Genomic DNA, 19,229 nt, shown 5'->3' on the forward strand with positions numbered 1-19,229 from the left:
TATGTAAGTCCAATAGTGGATGATCCATTATCAGAACTGGGACTGTAATCAAATGCTGCTCAAACTGCTGAGTGTTTCCAGCATGTCAGCATTTTCTCTTTTTTCTTCAGATCTGGAATAGCAATATTTGTTTTTAATTCCCATGCCCAAAAAACTGGTCGCAAAAGTCACACGTCATCCTACAGTGGTCATTGGATTTGTGAAAATGTCATACTTCCATTCACATTCCCGATAGTCCCAACTGGTTTGTTGTCATTTCATTATTGCACAAAACGCATTCTGTGTTGCAAATCATAAATCCTTAACGTTCCTCTTACTATCATTCTGCTGCTCCTTCTCCTGGGATCACACTATGACCAGAGGATGATAATAATGTGCACTCTCCTTACAGAAAGCTGGGAAAAGACTTTACTCTGACAATGGAGGAATTTGCCCACCACAAATAACTGAAACCGGAAATAACAACAAGCTATCTGAAGAAGGGTTTCGGCCCGAAACGTCGCCTATTTCCTTCGCTCCATAGATGCTGCTGCACCCGCTGAGTTTCTCCTGCATTTTGTGTACCTTCGATCTTCCAGCATCTGCAGCTCCTTCTTGAACAATAACAACAAGCTGACGGTTTCATTATGAAATAGTTCCCTGAACATTCAGCCATTTAGTAACTGTAATACAAACTCCGACATTTGCTTTGACTCCACCAGACTGCTCAGCGCTTTCACCACATCAACTGTTAGTTCCAACTTTATACAAGTCTGTGTGATTTGCAGCATCTACACAAACACATCCAATGACAAAACACAGCAGCAGCTGTTGATCAACATGACTTTCCTGCTTCAAACTATCACTGGGACACATTTACTCACAACAATAAATTCAATATGTTGCAGACAAGACAAGAACAAATCACATTAAATGGGGAATTTAACCCAAGTCTCTCCCCAAGATTAGAGCCGGTGTCCACTGGGGAGCGGCGGACAAAATACTCACCGATGGACGGATGGACGGACGTCAATCTGCTGTCCTCGCTCCCCACAGCGGCCCTGAGTCTCCCCGCCCGCTCGCCCGCTCACACACCGCGGTGGCCCCGCTCCCCACAGCGGCCTGGACAGTGGAGACCCGACCCTCCACTCCCCTCTTCCCGCTCCCCCAGCCCAATGGGCGGGAAGGCGGGAAGGCGGAAGGAAGGAAGGAAGAAGCTATAAAATCTTTGCTGATGGCGGCGGCGGCGGCGGCGACCGCTCCGGGCACCAACCGTCGCCAGGTCCCGCCCCCCGACCGCGCTGAGGAGGAGGCGGCGACCGACGGCGGTCCCGGCCAATGAACGAAGGAGCTGGAGGTTGTCCCGCCTCCTGTCGTTGCTCATTGGAGGAGGAGGAGGGAGACGGACAGACGGCCCGGCCAATGGGCGGAGGGTAAAAGGGACATCTGGAGCAAAGATTATAGATCTAAGTATTCAAAAGGGAACTGCAGATGCTGGAATATCGAAGGTACACAAAATTGCTGGAGGAACTCAGCGGGTGCAGCAGCATCTATGATGCTGCACCCGCTGAGTTCCTATAGATCTAAGTATATTTGCTCCAGATGTCCCTCTAAACCTCCGCCCATTGGCCGGGCCGTCTGTCCGTCTCCCTCCAACTCCTCCAATGAGCAACGACAGGAGGCGGGACAACGAACAACTCCTCAGCCCATCTTTAAGAGCCCTCTCTAACTAATCTAACTCTCTCTTGAAAACATCCAGAGAACCGGCCTCCACCGCCCTCTGTGACAGAGAATTCCACAGACTCACCACTCTCTGTGAGAAAAAGTGTTTCCTCGTCTCCGTTCTAAACGGCCGACTCCTTATTCTTAAACTGTGTGTGTGGCCCCTGGTGCTGGACTCCCCCAACATCAGGAACATGTTTCCTGCCTCTAGCGTGTCCAAGCCCTTAACAATCTTATATGTTTCAATGAGATCTCCTCTCATCCTTCTAAACATCCGAGTGTACAAGCCCAGCTGCTCCATCCTCTCAGCATGACAGTCCCGCCATCCCGAGAATTAACATTGTAAACCTACGCTGCACTCCCTCAATAGCAAGAATGTCCTTCCTCATTTTAGGGGACCAAAATTGCACACAATACTCCAGGTGTGGTCTCACTAGGGCCCTGTACAACGTATGTGAATATATATATATATATGTGCGTGTGTGAATATATATGTGTGTGTGATGAAGCTGAATTTTAGTTAAAAATATAAGAAGATATTAAATAGGTTTCTGTGCTAGCTTATAGCTTATATTTAGTGTCAAATTAGGCTTGCCTCAGGTTGCAGCGTGTGGGATAATAAACACCATAACATTGGCTCCCAAGGGACAAGCAGAGAGAAAGAGCTAGTCACATCTTTGAAGTAAGATGCCATAAACCAAATGGCCTATGTTTATGAAGGACCAAATGACAGAGAGGAAGCAACGAGAAAGAGCTAGGGTGATCTCTGTGAAGATAAAATGTCGTAAACCAAATGGCCAATGTTATCTTGTATGTACTATGTAAACAAAAAACCTTTGATGTGATGCATTCTGTGGAAACCTTTTCCTGTATCTCTGACCATGACTAATGTCTGTGAAATGTGCTAAGGGGACAAAAAACCCATATTTAAGGCAATGTAATTCTGTTGTTCAGTGAGGTGAACGGAGGACGGTCAAGTGTCTGTAATGGTCACTTGACTGGAGTTCTCCCTCCCTTCCATCGGCCGATAATAAGTAAAGTTGTGAACTGGTCTACCAAACAGTTTGTGTGGTGTCTGTTTATTGAGAAGCGAACCTGGTTTAGTAGTTAAGTAAGTAGTTTTTTCATTGGCGTTTTTTTGGCAGGCCTCGCTGGGACCACATCAACAACTGACTGTGCAAGAGGTTGCAGAGGTTGCCGGGATTGGAAGGGAGATAACTGAGCTCTATCGGCCCCCTTGTAAGACCGACTCCCTAGAAACTCCCGGGAACATCTCTGATCCTTCATCAGACATTGAATTGGTTCCCTGCCGAGGTTCTTAGAAACAGACAAAGGTAAGACCAGTTGGGCTTTATATGTTTTTTTTAAGAAGGGATTGTGTATGTATTTTTAAGACAGAATTGTGCATGTATTTTTAAGAAGGGCTTGTGTATTTTTAAGAAGGACTTGAGCGGTTTCTCTTTCTATCTCTCTTTGTTTTCTCTTTTTCTCTATCTCTACTAAGGGCTCATCGGCCTCGTTAAGACATCCGTGATTTGTCGGGTTGAATGGGGGTTGAGGTGTGCGTCTGGCTTATTGAGACATCTGAAGAGATGTCGGATTCAGAAATAAGTGGCGTTGTGTATTAAAGATTTAAGAAGTCTGCCAGGTTGAGAAACAGGGGTCCCGGTTAGTGGGTCTGCTTCGTTGAGACACTTGGGTCGTATATTAAAGAGTTAAAAAGTCAGCCAAATTGAGAAACTGGGGTCTCGAGTAGCGAGTCGGCCTGGTTGATATATTTGGAACGATTCGGAATTAAGAAGTCTGTTTTCTCTCTCTTTCTATCTATCTATGGGGAATGCTCTGGATAACAGTCCAACATATGTGTTATTTGAATCCTAAGTATAATAAGATATTTAGAATGTTAAGTTACAAGTTGACCAAACGGTTGGGGGATGAAGCCTGGCCAGTAGGGGGAACATGGAATGTAGAGACATTTATATGGGAAAGGAAGGCAGGAAAGAAATGGAAGAAAGGAATTAAAACATGGGACGCAGACGCAGTGAAGAAGCATGAGGAGAGTATAGAGTTTGAAGTTGGATGGATGCTGTATGTAAGAAGGGGATAGAGTTAAGAAACAAGGATAGGACTCGGAAAGGATGGAACGTATTGCAACTAGAATGCCAGTGGGCAGAGGAACAAGAGGAAATAATTAAAAGACAGACAGGAGGTGAGAAACAGGTGATGGTTAGTAAAAAAATAAACCCAGTACTGGTAAATCCTCTGGAGGAGACTTCATGTCTGGCACGACGACCCTATTTGGTAATGAAGATGAGGAGTTAGATAATCTTGAGAGATGTCCACCTCCCTATGCCCTACCAGTAGCAATGGCACCTTTACCTGGGACAGTTCCGTCAGTAACATCCCTATACCTTGAAGTTCTGACCTTACAAAGCTCCCCAGGATTGGGAGCACGGGAATGCCTTTCTGTGCGTAATTTGTTTAACGCATTGATGCTACCAGAACAGCTGGTCATTGTTAAATGTACTGCACACACTGGTGCTGGGGACCCTATAGCAAAGGACAATGAGTTGCTGATAGTGTATCCAAACATGCAGCCTGTACATCCAAATGCGTAGTGACAGCACGTAAACAGATGCTAGCAAATAGAACGGTCCTGCCAAACATGAAGGAGGTATGTACATTACAGAGGGACGCCTCTCATATATAATAATAACTATGGAAACAGGAGGGCTGTGCCATTGATTCAGCACACCCCGCTTGGACAAGTTGGTGTACACTACATTTTTACCCGTCTTACCCATGCTGGTAAGGAGGGAATGATAAGATAACAAAGGAAATGTGGTGGCAGGCCTATGAATGTAAAATTTGCCAACAAAGCAATCCAGGCAAACCATTTTAAGATACCCTCAGGGGTGACGCCAATGCCATCACGATCGTTTGAATGCATACAGATTGATTTTATTGAAATGCCAAGGGCCCAGTGTTATAAATATTGCTTAGTGATTTTAGATTTATTTAGCAGGTGGAGTGAAGCTCTACCAACCACTAATAATACTGCTGAAACTATGGTAACATTGTTGTTAAGAGAAGTTATTCCCAGGTTTGGCCTACCTAATGTCATAAGCTCGGACAATGGTCCCCATTTTATTGCCACTATTAATAAGGAAATATGTGCACATTGTAATATTCAACAGCAATTCACTGTGTACACCACCCACAGGCATCTGGGATGGTGGAAAGAGTCAATGGGGATTGCAAAACAAAATTACCCCGGAGGTAAATCCTTTTTCTGACAGGCAACTATGTTATAAAAAAAATTGGGGATGAAGGTAAATTTGATGGATAAATGAGGAAAGAGCTAGGGAGACTGAAAAGTCAAGGGGAGTCTGACTAATCATGATCTGGATCAATGTCCAATTAGGGTTAGGTAACCAGGATTTTGGTAAACAGAAGTCTTGTCAGAAAAAGGGAAAGTAAATTACAAAGAGACGTCTTTGAAGATGAAATTATATACTGCTGGTAAAACAATGTTTTTGTATATGTGCTGATTGTAAAGCAAAGTTGTGTGTCACTTTAAGAAGTTTGTCCTTTAAAATGCAAATGGACAGTTTATGGTGTGCTCCGTTAAGAAACAGGCATGAATGGGGGGCGGAGCTATACTCGAATGATAAGATGTGTTGGTTGATTATAAGTCTTTTGAACCAAGTTTTTTTTTAAAAGACTCTTCCCGATTAAAGTGTTAAATGAGATTGGAAATGTCAAAATTACAGAGAAAAAGAAAATGTATTATTGATTACTGATTCTGAGTGGGAAAGATTGTTTTGATATGATAACAGAGGTTGTCTTTTAAAATGCAAATGAAGCAAGATTACTGTTTTCAAGCAAACAAAAAGATGTTGAAGCATGTGCTGTGTGAGGGAAATTAGGTAGATGAAAAATTGTCTTATGACTTACAAAAGGGGGTTTGAGGGAAGTAGATTGGGGAAGAGAACATATTTGGAGAATTGAATATTTAGGTGGGGAGAGCCTCTTCGGATATAATTGGATTAAAGAATAAGTTCACAGGGAAGTGTTAAGAAGGAACTGAGATACTGAAGGATCAAAGGAAGACAAAAGTGCTGGAGAAACTCAGCTGGGAACAAGATTTACAACTTTTTATTGATACAGGAAAAGCTGCGGGTGTCCACCCCCTGGAGAGTGGGGGGGGGGAAGCCACCTACAGGCCCTGGGCAATTAACTAATTATGTATGGTCGGCAATTAACCCATGTCTTGCCAGATCTACATTCCCAGGTTGGAGGAGTTTTTGCTGGAAACCAGTGACCAAGGCCATAAAAGCTATACGATGATGGTGCTGGGACAAGAAAAAAATTGAGACTGTATTGAAAAGAACAACCAAGTGTTTCTAACAACATGAACTGCTGTAAAGATTGAAGAACATCGTCGCTGGATACATTTGATTGACTGTGAACAGTTTGTGGAAACAAGGACGATGGGCTATTGATACTCCCTTTATTCTGGGGTGGCCCAGCCCACATGGACTGAACTTTCTTCAGGCTGGCAAGCTTGCAGACTAACCCACAATTAAAGGATGGTACACACCTCCTTTTAAACAAGATTGAAGTTAAACATGACAAGCGCAGCAAAGATACCCTGACTACAGACAGTAAGAGGTCTGCAAAGGCCAGTTAAATCGACCTGTTTTTGCCACAACCAAGGCACTGGTGTATTTTTAGGAAACAGTATATTTGTGACAGGCATTGTTATGTTGCAAATGCAGTGCCACACAAGAGAAGCATGAACCAGTTACACCAGCACACGGGGAATTCCAAGCGAAGCCGAATAAAGGCTGAGCAATTTTAATGATCCTTTTCCTGTCCTATGGTAGTATCTTAGTGTCACGTCCGGGGGAGGTTGGTGGCCATTTAAAATGTTTGGAGGGACTTGTGGAACGATTGTCCACTATGAAATGATTGTGTTACTAGTGTACTATTAATTTGTCTGATGAGATGTTATGGTCTTTCGTATGTACTCAGCAAGGACTGTAGTTGTTATCAAAATTTTGATAAAAGGATGGAATGATGAAGCTGAATTTTAGTTAAAAATATAAGAAGATATTAAATAGGTTTCTGGGCTAGCTTATAGCTTATATTTAGTGTCAAATTAGGCTTGCCTCAGGTTGCAGCGTGTGGGATAATAAACACCATAACATTGGCTCCCAAGGGACAAGCAGAGAGAAAGAGCTAGTCACATCTTTGAAGTAAGATGCCATAAACCAAATGGCCTATGTTTATGAAGGACCAAATGACAGAGAGGAAGCAGCGAGAAAGAGCTAGGGTGATCTCTGTGAAGATAAAATGTCGTAAACCAAATGGCCAATGTTATCTTGTATGTACTATGTAAACAAAAGACCTTTGATGTGATGCATTCTGTGGAAACCTTTTCCTGTACCTCTGACCATGACTAATGTCTGTGAAATGTGCTAAGGGGACAAAAAAACCCTATTTAAGGCAATGTAATTCTGTTGTTCAGTGAGGTGAACGGAGGACGGTCAAGTGTCTGTAATGGTCACTTGACTGGAGTTCTCCCTCCCTTCCATCGGCCGATAATAAGTAAAGTTGTGAACTGGTCTACCAAACAGTTTGTGTGGTGTCTGTTTATTGAGAAGCGAACCTGGTTTAGTAGTTAAGTAAGTAGCTTTTTCATGTGTGTGTGAATATATATATATGTGTGGGTGTGTGAATATATATGTGTGGGTGTGTGAATATATATGTGTGTGTGTGTGTGTGTGAATATATATGTGTGTGTGATTGAGTCTGTGTGTGCGAGTGTGTGAGTGAGTGAGTCCGTGTATGTGTGTGTGTCTATGAGTCTGTGTGTGTGGGTCTTTGTGTGTATGAGAGTGCGTGTGAATACGTGTGTGTCTGTGAATATGTGTGCGTGTGTATGTGTGTGTGAATATGTGCTTATGTATGTATGTGTGTGTGTGTGAATATGTGTGTGTACGTATGCATGATTATATATGTGTGTGTGTGTGTGTGACTATGAGTGTGTGTGTGTGTGTGTGTGTGTGTGTGTGAATATGAGTGTGTGTGTGAGTGTGTGTGCATATGTGTGTGAGTGCATGTGAATATATATGTGTGTGTGTGAAATAATATAGTATTTCGTAGTTCAGAGCGTATTTGTTATGTTTAATAGCATGATGGCTGTCAGGAAGAAGCTGTTCCTCAATGTACACAGTTACAGTTTTCAGTTTACAAAAGTCAGACGTGACTCCAGAAGTCAGGCATCAGTCAGTCCACAAGCTGTGAGAGTCATTCCAAAGGCCATGAGTTAATCCCAAGGCAGTGAATGAGTCCACAGGTCATGAGTAAATCGCTCACTGCCCCCCTCCTCCACTGACATCCCCCACCTGAAGACGCTGCCCTCTGCCATGCCATAGGACGCACCCCCACTGAAGCCGTCCACATCCCCTGCATGAGGACACCCCACCCCCTTCTCATCAGTTCACGACAACCCCCGCCTGAAGCTGCCCTTAGCTGCACGACATTTACCACCCATAGGGCAGCGTCTTGAGGTGGGGGATGAGTCTGTGTATGTGTGTGTGATTGAGTCTGTGTGTGCGTGTGTGTGTGAGTGAGTGAGTGAGTCCGTGTGTGTGTGTATGAGTCTATGTGTGTGTGGGTCTTTGTGTGAATGTGTGTGTCATTGAGTTTGTGTGTGCGTGAATGAGTCTGTGTGTGTGTGAATATGTGTATGAAAATGTGTGTGTGTGTGTGAATGTTTGTGCGTGTGAATATGTGTGTGAATATGTGTGCATGTGTGTGTGTGAATATGTGCGCTTGGATATGAGTGTGTGAATGTGTGTGTGTGTGTGTGTGTGTGAAATAATATAGTATTTCGTAGTTCAGAGCGTATTTGTTAAGTTTAATAGCGTGATGGCTGTAAGGAAGAAGCTGTTCCTCATTGTAGATGTTATCATTTTCAGTTTACAAAAGTCGGACGTGATTCCAGAAGTCGGGCATCAGTCAGTCCACAAACCGTGAGAGTCAGTCAGTCTAAAGGCCATGAGTTAATCCCAAGGCACTGAGTGAGTCCACAGGTCATGAGTAAATCGCTCACTGTCCCTTCTCCTCCACTGACATCCCCCACCTCAAGATGCTGTCCACCGCCTGGCTATAGGATGCACCCCCTACTGAAGCCGCCCTCTTCCCCTGCATGAGCCCCCCCCCCCATTTCTCATCAGCTCACGAGAACCCCCGCCTGAAGCTGTGCCCCTCCCTTGGCTGCACGATGTTTACCACCCCCCACCCCACCCTGACAGCCCCCACCTCAAAACAATGTTTTGCACAAATTCTTCAGTGTTCATTAACAACTGAAATTGTCTTTAGGCTGTTTTTTCAACATGTCAGGAAATGTGTGTGTATGAATATATGTGTGTGAGTGAGTGTGTGTGCATATGTGTGTCAGTGCGTGTGAATATATATTTGTGTGTGTGTGTGTGAAATAATATAGTATTTCGTAGTTCAGAGCTTATTTGTTCAGTTTAATGGCGTGATGGCTGTCAGGAAGAAGCTGTTCCTCAATGTAGATGTTACCGTTTTCAGTTTACAAAAGTCGGACGTGACTCCAGAAGTCGGGCATCAGTCAGTCCACAAGTCGTGAGAGTCAGTCAGTCTAAAGGACATGAGTTAATCCAAAGGCAGTGAGTGAGTCCACAGGTCATGAGTAAATCGCTCACTGCCCCCTCTCCTCTACTGACATGCCACACTTCCGCCTGGCTATAGGATGCACCCCCTACTGAAGCCGCCCTCATCCCCTGCATGAGCCCCCCCCCCCCATTTCTCATCAGCTCACGAGAACCCCCATCTGAAGCTGTGCCCCTCTCTTGGCTGCACAATGTTTACCATCCCCTACCCCACCCTGAGAGCCCCCACCTCAAAAAAATGTTTTGCACAAAATCTTCAGTGTTCATTTACAACTGAAATTGTCTTTCGGCTGCTTTTTCAACATCTTGTCAGGAAATGTTAGAGGTCAAGGTGATGTGGCTATTGCATTAGTATCCTCTAGGATAGCAGCTACATTTCTGCCTGGTGGAACAACTACACATTCTCGATTCAAGATACCCATCCAAGTGGCCGAGGATAAACTGTGCAACATCGAGAAGACGGCACATTTCACGAGGCAAGTGAAAGTCATTGTTTGGGATGAATGTCCAATGATTAGGAGAGAATGCTTTGAAGTTGTGGACAGAACTCTTCCAGATGTCTTCAGCAACACCAAGCATTTTGGTGCCCCCCCCCTCTGCCATTACAGGCCTCAGTGACTGAGCTGCCAGCCCTCAGCGACTGAGCTGCCAGCCCAAAAATCCATTCCGCCCACAAACTCCATACTAGCCCTCTGGAAACCAGTACCTTTGGCCCAACATACTAGCTCAACAGAAATATGAAGGGAAATGTCAAAGGTTTCCTGAAGGATGGAACATCGCCCAAGAATGTTGTCATTAATAGCGTGCTTCGTTGAATGATGACTTCTGAGATAGTCTCAGATTTTCCTTCTTAAAATTTGACCGCTGGCTTTCTCTATATTAAAATTGTCTCTTTTTATCAACAGGAATTAGTCATCAAGAGGCAGCGAGCAGCAGAACACAACAAGACGCAACAAGACACAACAAGTAAAAACTTAATAAATCTCATCTTTAAAATTTAAATTGTTCTTATATTTTAAGAGTCATTCAAATTTTAAACTTTAATAAAACCTTTTTGCACTTTTAATGCTGTGTGTTCTTCATCACAATAGAACCTAATAGGCAGGAACGGCTGCTCTGTGGGAGAGCCACTAAGAGTGCATGGGGGGGGAGATTGTTTGGAGATGCACTGAATGTGTGGGTGGGAGGGGAATGGCAAGGAGCAGACTGGGGGGGGGGGGGTGAGTGAACTGCCAGCGTACCAGGCGTGAGTGACTGCACTGCCAGCCCACGAGCCATGAGTTAGTGAACTGCCAGCCCACCAGCTGTAACTGACTGAACTGCCAGCCCAATAATCCATTCAGTCCACCCTCTTCCCCCTTCTCTCTTACAGTCTCACCTGTTTTGGGCAGAATTTCTGGCAGTTTCTCAGCGCCAGCCTGCTAGGTCCAAGTGATTGTACTGCCAGGCCTCAGTGACTGAGCTGCCAGCCCTCAGTGACTGTGCTGCCAGCCCAAAAATCCATTTGGTCCCTTCGGCCCCCAACACTCATACTAGCGCAACAGAAAGCCCCCCCCACCGGCCAGCAATATTGGAATTGGTGGAGAGGTGGAATATTGTGTTAGGTGTCCAGCCCTCCCGTGTGATGCTGGGACCCGACGGGTCCCACTTAGTCTAGTGCTTTATATAATTTCATCATCTAATTGCTGATTTATGGCACAAAAAGCTGAACCTAAAACATTTAGTTCCAAGCATAAATACACAAATATATTACATGCCAGTAAGGGAGAGGGGGTGGGCGGCCCGGGGAGAGGGAGTGTGGGGCCCGGGGAGAGGGGGTGTGGGGCCCGGGGAGAGGGGGTGTGGGGCACGGGGAGAGGGGGGGTGCGGCTCGGGGAGAGGGAGTGTGGGCCCGGGGAAGAGGGTGTGTGGGGCCCGGGGAGAGGGGTGTGGGGCCGGGGAGAGGGAGTGTGGGGCCCGGGGAGAGGGAGTGTGGGGCCCGGGGAGAGGGGGTGTGGGGCCCGGGGAGAGGGAGTGTGGGGCCCGGGGAGAGGGGTGTGGGGCCGGGGAGAGGGGGTGTGGGGCCGGGGAGAGGGGGTGTGGGGCCCGGGGAGAGGGAGTGTGGGGCCCAGGGAGAGGGGAGGGGGGGGAAACGGGGAGAGGGGAGGAGGATTGGCTGGAGATGAGGGGAGTGGGGAGACCGGGCAGTGGGGGGGAAAGGGGGTTTATCTGAGGGGGGGGTGGGGCAAAGGGGAGAGGGGGGGGGAGAAAGCCAGGGAGAGGGGGCGGGGGCGGGAAAGGGGATGAGGGCGGTGGGGGGAACGGGAGAGGTAGGGGGGGGAAAGGGGAGAGGGAGTGGGGGAAAGGGGAGGCCAGAAGGGGTCGGGGGGGAAAGGGGACCAGAGGGGCTGTGAGGGGACGGGGGGGAAGGGGAGAAAGGGGGGTGGGAAAGGGGAGAGGGGGGGGGGAAGGGAGGAGGGGGGGGGGGGAAAGGGGAGAGGGAGGGGTGGGGAAAAGGAGAGGGAGTGTGGGTCCTGCAGGGGGGGAGGGACAGGAGGGAAGAGGGGGGAGGAGCGAAGGTGTGAGGATCGGGAGAGGGAGTGTGGGGGAGGGATGGGGTGTGGGGGGAGAAAGGGGGGAGAAGGGGGGTGTGGAGCCGGGAGAGGGGGTGTGGGGCCGGGGAGAGGGGGGGGGGGGACCGGGGAGAGGGGAGTGTGGGGCCGGGGGGGAGAGGGGGAGTGTGGGGGCCCGGGGATGGGGGAGGGGTGTGGGGCCGGGGAGAGGGGGTGTGGGGCCCGGGGAGAGGGGGTGTGGGGGCCGGGGAGAGGGAGTGTGGGGAAGGGGGAGAGGGGGTGGGAGGAAGGGGAGAGGGTGGGGTGGGGGGCCGGGGAGGAGGGGGTGTGGGACCGGGGAGAGGGGTGGGGCCGGGGAGAGGGGGGTGGGGGCCCGGGGAGAGGGGGTGTGGGACCGGGGAAGAGAGGGGGGTGGGCCGGGGAGAGGGGGTGTGGGACCGGGGAGAGGGGAGTGTGGGGCCAGGGAGAGGGAGTGTGGGCCACGGGGCGCGGGGGAGGCGGAGTGTGCGGACGGGGAGAGGGAGGTGGGGCCCGGGGGAGAGGGTGTGTGGGCCGAGGAGAGGGGGTGGTGTGGAGCCCGGGGAGAGGGGGTGTTGGGGCCCGGGGAGAGGTGGTTGGGGCCCGGGGTAAGAGGAGTGTGGGCCAGGGAGAGGGAGGGTGTGTGAGGCAGGGGAGAGGGGGGGGGGGAAAGGGCGAGAGGGGGGGTGGGGCCCGGGGGGGAGAGGGGTGTGGGTAAGGGGGAGAAGGGGGTGTGGGGAAAGGGGAGAGGGGGTGTGGGGCCGGGGGAGAGGGAGTGGGGGCCCAGGGAGAGGGAGTGTGGGCACGGGGCAGCGGGGAGGCGGAGTGTGCGCTCGGGGAGAGGGGAGTGTGGGGGGCCCGGGAGAGGGGGTGTGGGCCCGGGGAGAGGGGGTGTGAGGGGCCCGGGGAGAGGGGTGTGGGGCCCGGGGAGAGGGGGGGTGTGGGGCCCGGGGAGAGGGAGTGTGTGTGGGGCCCGGGGAGAGGGAGTGTGGGGCCGGGGGAGGGGGTGTGGGTGTGGGGCCCGGGGAGAGGGGGTGTGGGGCCCGGGGAGAGGGGGGTGGGGGCCGGGGAGAGGGATGGGGGGGAAAGGGGAGAGAGGGGGGGGGAGACCGGGGAGAGGGGGTGTGGGAAGGGTGGAGAGGGGGTGGGGGGAAGCGGTGAGATGGGGGGGGGGGGGGGAAAGGGGAGAGGGGTGGGGGGGGACCGGGGAGAGGGAGTGTGGGGACATGGGGAGGAGGGGGTGTGGGGCCGGGGAGAGGGGGGTGGGGACCGGGGAGAGGGAGTGTGGGGCCCGGGGAGAGGGGGTGTGGGGCCCGGGGAGAGGGGGTCGGGGGACCGGGGAGAGGGGTGGGGACGGGGAGAGGGAGGTGTGGGCAGGGGAGAGGGAGTGTGGGGCCGGGGAGAGGGGGTGTGGGGACCGGGGAGAGGGGAGGGAGTGTGGGCACCGGGGAGAGGGTGTGTGTAGGGCCCGGGGAGAGGGTGTGTGTGGGGCCCGGGGAGAGGGGGTGTGGGTGGGGCCCGGGGAGAGGGGGTGGGGATGCCGGGGAGAGGGGGTGTGGGGCCCGGGGAGAGGGGGTGTGGGGCACGGGGCAGCGGGGAGGCGGAGTGTGCGGCTCGGGGAGAGGGAGTGTGGGGCCCGGGGAGAGGGTGTGTGGGGCCCGGGGAGAGGGGGTGTGGGGCCCGGGGAGAGGGAGTGTGGGGCCCGGGGAGAGGGGTGTGGGGCCGGGGAGAGGGGGTGTGGGGCCCGGGGAGAGGGAGTGTGGGGCCCAGGGAGAGGGAGTGTGGGGCACGGGGCAGCGGGGAGGCGGAGTGTGCGGCTCGGGGAGAGGGTGTGTGGGGCCCGGGGAGAGGGTGTGTAGGGCCCGGGGAGAGGGGGTGTGTGTGGGGCCCGGGGAGAGGGGGTGTGTGTGGGGACCGGGGAGAGGGAGTGTGGGGCCCGGGGAGAGGGAGTGTGGGGCCCGGGGAGAGGGGGTGTGGGGCCCGGGGAGAGGGGGTGTGGGGCCCGGGAGAGAGGGGGTGTGGGGCCCGGGGAGAGGGAGTGTGGGGACAGGGGAGAGGGGGGTGTGGAGCCGGGAAGAGGGGGTGTGGGGCCGGGGAGAGGGGGTGTGGGCCCGGGAGAGGGGGGTGTGGGCCCGGGGAGAGGGGTGTGGGGCCCGGGGAGAGGGGGTGTGGGGCCCGGGGAGAGGGGGTGTGGGGCCCGGGGAGAGGGAGTGTGGGGCCGGGGAGAGGGGGTGTGAGGGGCCCGGGGAGAGAGGGTGTGGGGCCCGGGGAGAGGGGTGTGGGGCCGGGGAGAGGGGGTGTGGGGCCCGGGGAGAGGGAGTGTGGGGCCCGGGGAGAGGGGGTGTGGGGCCCGGGGAGAGGGGGTGTGGGGCCCGGGGAGAGGGAGTGTGGGGCCCGGGGAGAGGGAGTGTGGGGCCCGGGGAGAGGGGGTGTGGGGCCCGGGGAGAGGGAGTGTGTGTGGGATCGGGGAGAGGGGGTGTGGGGCCCGGGGAGAGGGAGTGTGGGGCCCGGGGAGCGGGGGTGTGGGGCCCGGGGAGAGGGAGTGTGTGTGGGGATCGGGGAGAGGGAGTGTGGGGCCCGGGGAGAGGGGGTGTGGGGCCCGGGGAGAGGGGGTGTGGGGCCCGGGGAGAGGGAGTGTGGGGCCTGGGGCAGCGGGTAGACGCAGTGTGCTGCCCGGGGAGAGGGGCATAGGAGGGGGGGAGACATTGTAGTGTGGGGGCAGGCGAGGGAGTGCGGGGGGGGGGGGGGGAATAGTTGAGGGGGGGGATAAGGCCTAGTGTGTGTGAAGTTGTGTGGAGGTTTACAATGTTTCTTATTTAATGTCCCTTGTCTAGTCTGAAATAAAGTTCATCATTGGATCAGAAGAAATATAATTGTGTGTGTTATATGATTATATACATTTATATCACATTCATGTATGTGTGTTTATAAACATTTTATTATTTAACAAGAATTTACAGAATTATGAACTAACAGAATTATGAATCTAACCCTATATCACACACAAAAACTGTTCCCCCGCGAGTCGGGTCGGTTCCAGTTACTACAAAATCAACTCAAACACTGCTTGTGAGCCATTTAAAAAGAAATGATTTAAAAAACATTAAAAAAAGACAATTACCAGAGTCAAATTTTATTCTTGACAAGAAGTATGAACTGACAGAATGATGAATCTAACCCTATATCACACACACAAACTGTTGCCCCGCAACATTGATTACACTGCGAGTCGGGTCGGGTCAGGTAGGCTCCGGTTAGTAAAATGGGCGGGGAAACATGCCCGGGATCCCCTCCGTAGCTACTACACGTCAGCCCATTGTATTTCGCAGGAGTGGCCTATCTTGCTCTGCTCTAAGATCTTTGGTTTAATCCACGTCAGTCCATTGGATTTTGCAGTTTATCTTGTTCTCTTAGCCTTCATTGTTAGACTATTATTATCTTTGTTTATAATAAATAAGGTGCTCCTTTTTAAAAAATATATTAAAAATGGAAACTGCGTATAAAATGAGCAACAATGCGCAATGAAAGGACCATATGAATTCTATGATCTTTTGTTTAATCAGTATTGTGGGGGAACGGTATGTGTGTGTTTCTGTGTGAGTGGCAAGATAGAGATAATAGATTTCAAAGTTCCTCATGGATCAGAAGCAACTTTGATTTAACGCAACTCATGATGTACATAAGCCATAAAGGCAATTATATTTGCCTTTATATTTTGCTATAAGATATAAGGAACATAAGCCAATATATTTGCCTATGTTTATACTGTATATGATACACACACACACACAAATATTAATGTGATGTTGATGTATATAATTATATAACACATACATGTTTCTCTAGTTTCTTATATATATATATATATAAACACACACACATATATATATATGATGCGTATATATGTGTGATATATATTGATATAAATATATAACACACACATATGTATGTTTCTCTAGTTTCTCTAGATCTCCCAATTTTGTTGAACTTTTTTTTCTTTCATTCAACCTCTCTGAAATCCTAATATTATGTATAAATAAAAATGAACACATGGCAAGATATTTTTTCATTCTATTTTAGTGTAAAGAAATATAGTGTATACATACCTACATTGATGGAGAAGTGCGAGCATTAGACATGAAAACTGCATTGCTACCATAGTTTAGTTTTTAATTTAACATATATTTGAGGGAAATCTACATATATTTGAGGGAAATGAGTTACCGTATTTTCCGGTAAAGTAGACGCACCACCATTTGAGTTGTTAAATTTTGAGAAAATGATGGCGGGACAGAATCGAGGGTTTGGTTTAGTCCAGGGATCCGCAGCCTTTTTTGAATAGGGTCCAGGACCCTCCGGGACTAGCTGCAGTTCCCAGGTTACCTGCGAGCCCCGGGTCTAGCTGCAGTTCCGCTGTCCGGGCCCGGCAGCCGCTCGCAGCCACCCGTGCTCTGAGTGAGTTTTTAAATGTGAATATCTCATAACTAAACATTTGTGGGATAGCAGTATATTGCATCAATCCACTCATTTTTAAATCGTTCTACAACAAATTTCATAAACAAGGATAACACTTTTTATTTCTGTCATTTATGGTAAGATTTAAATAATTTATTGTTTTATGTGTGAGATATACAGGGTGTTCAGAACAAAGACGGCATTTCTTTGACAAGTACTCCGTAATTCCCTATAGGAGATCTTATCAACGAGTATTCTGGACCCACTGTCAACATCTGAAATTACCGTAAAATATATAGAATTAACTTATAAGAACAAATCTGATTATAACTACATAACTGCAGAATGGATGATATGCCACTTAATTGCAATTGTTTTCAGGGGTGGGGAGAGACATGTATATTGAAGATGCATTTTTCCTCTAGTAGGTCAATTTATGCCTACTGAATATATTCTGCATTCATGCCTACTATATTCTGTTGTGCTGAAGCAAAGCAAGAATTTCATTGTCCTATCTGGGACACATGACAATAAACTCTCTTGACTTGACTTGACTTGATCTTAAATGTAAAAGAGCTTACAATACCATGCCTGCCTTACAACAAGAACAAAACCAAAAATGTACAGCAGTGTAAAAATTGATACCTTTATTATTGTTTAAGAAGAAACTGCAGATGATGGAATATGGAAGGTAGTAAAAAAATGCTCCAGTATTTTTTGTCTACCTTTATTATTGTGCTAAGTCTAGATCTATAAAATAAGACTTTCTAATAACTTGCTCATGTACCAAAAAATGTCTTATAATACATTGTCAGGATCATAAGAATAGATTTATATATGTTACAGTCACCATACATTGGGAAGGAAATTAAGGCTTTAATGTGTGCTCCTCAATTTTTTCATTCAATTCAATGAAGATTTTACCACAGATTATCTCTGAAGATCAGACAGGTTTTTATTAAAAATCGTTACTAATACTTTAACGTTAGGAGATGAATGAATATTGTACATACAGCGTCAATAAAACCCCAGAATGCTGTCATCTCACGTGATGCCGAGAAGGCCTTTGATAGAGTAGGATGGGAATACTTATTCAATACGTATTTACCTCTTGGATCAAGCTGATATATCTTAGGCTTCTGTATTTACTAATAATCAGAGATCCCCTGTTTTCAGGCTCTTTCGGGGTACTAGACAGGGCTTTACTATTTGATATTGCTTTGGAAACTTTAGCCACTGCTATTAGGGAATCCCCTAATATTTTTGGTATTGTCCGCGGGAATAAGACACATAAGCTATCTCTTTATGCAGATGATCTGTTATTATGTATTTCTCACCCTGAGAAATCTATTCTGGCAATAGTAGCATTATTTAATCAATGTAGTAGTTTGTCTGGTTATAAGCTAAATCTTAGTAAGAGTGAGCTTTTTCCATTAAATAATCTTGTTTTGAATTATGGACATTTTCCATTTAGATTGACTACCAAAAATTTTACTTATTTACGTATTAAGATCACGAAGAAACACAAGGATTTATTTAAAGCTAATTTTATGCCTTTAATTGACCATATTAAACATCAGTTTACTAAATGGTCACCAATGTCCTTATCTTTAATTGGCCGAATCAATGCTATTAAAATGTTCATTTTACCTAAATGTCTGTATTTATTTCAGATGATACCAATTTTTATTGCCAATTCTTTCTTTGATATTATAGACTCCAAAATGTCTTCATATATATCGCTGAATAAAAATCCCAGACTAGTTAAAAAATACTTCCATAAATCAAAAAAAGATGGTGGTTTGGCACTGCCAAACCTTAGACTCTACTATTGGGCAGTCAGTGTTCCTTATTTAACATTTTGGACAAAAGATTTAGAAGATACACAACGCCCAGGATGGATAAACCTAGAACGTGGTTCCTTACAAGGACTATCATTGGCTTCTATTCTAAGGGCCTCATTACCTTTTACAATTATGAGATTGAAAAAATATGACTCACCCAATAATAAGACATACGTTCTGAATAATGTTTCAATTTCGTAAGTTTTTTGGACTAAACGAGTTTATCTTAGCGAGTCCAACTTTATCCAATTTTCTCTTCCAACCATCTAGTACTGATCAAGTATTTTTGTTATGCTAGAGGAAGGGATTAGTAGCTTTTCCTGATTTGTTTTTGGAGGGTTGTTTTATGTCTTTCGAACAACTCTGCAATAGCTTACCTAATTCACATTTTTTTTAGATATTTACAGATTAGACATTTTTTGAAGGCTACTCTACCATTTTTCCCGCTACCACATCAATCTGAAATTTTGGAATTTTTTACAGTTGAACCCTTATCAAAAAGGATTAATAATGACTATTTATGAGTTGATTTTCAAATTACAAATAGATACATTTCATTAAATTAACAATGGCTGGGAAAGAGAACTCCAAATGTCTTTATAGAGAAATGGGAGAGTATTCTTCAATTAGTTAATACCTCTTCAATGTGTGCAAGACACGCTTTGATACAATTCAAGGTGTGTTCACAGAGCTCACAATTCAAGGTGTGTTCACAGATAATCAGCTGCTCCTGAGTGGGTCTAAAACTAAGCTGAAGCTCAGAGGGGACCGTGCCTTTGCTGTGTCGGCACCCAAATTATGGAACGATCTGCCTCTCCACATTAAACTGGCCTCTTCTCTGTCTGTTTTTAAATCACTTCTTAAAACCCATCTCTTCTCCGTGGCCTTTGATACCCAGTAAGATGTCGACTTTATTTATTTACTTGATTTAATTTCTTATTTTTTGATTG

At 48.0% G+C, this 19,229-nt stretch overlaps 1 long non-coding RNA gene across 1 annotated transcript; it reads right to left on the reverse strand.

The window, feature by feature from the left end:
* Positions 1–918: 918 nt before the first annotated feature.
* LOC116970123 lies at positions 919–10,772 on the reverse strand. The gene is made up of 3 exons (XR_004411021.1): positions 10,759–10,772; positions 1,675–1,679; positions 919–1,132 (listed from the first exon to the last, which is right to left on the reverse strand). It is a non-coding gene; the product is annotated as an uncharacterized LOC116970123 (long non-coding RNA).
* Positions 10,773–19,229: the final 8,457 nt, after the last annotated feature.

Source organism: Amblyraja radiata, unplaced genomic scaffold, assembly GCF_010909765.2.
Source record: "Amblyraja radiata isolate CabotCenter1 unplaced genomic scaffold, sAmbRad1.1.pri scaffold_543_ctg1, whole genome shotgun sequence".
NCBI classification, from domain to species: domain Eukaryota; kingdom Metazoa; phylum Chordata; class Chondrichthyes; order Rajiformes; family Rajidae; genus Amblyraja; species Amblyraja radiata.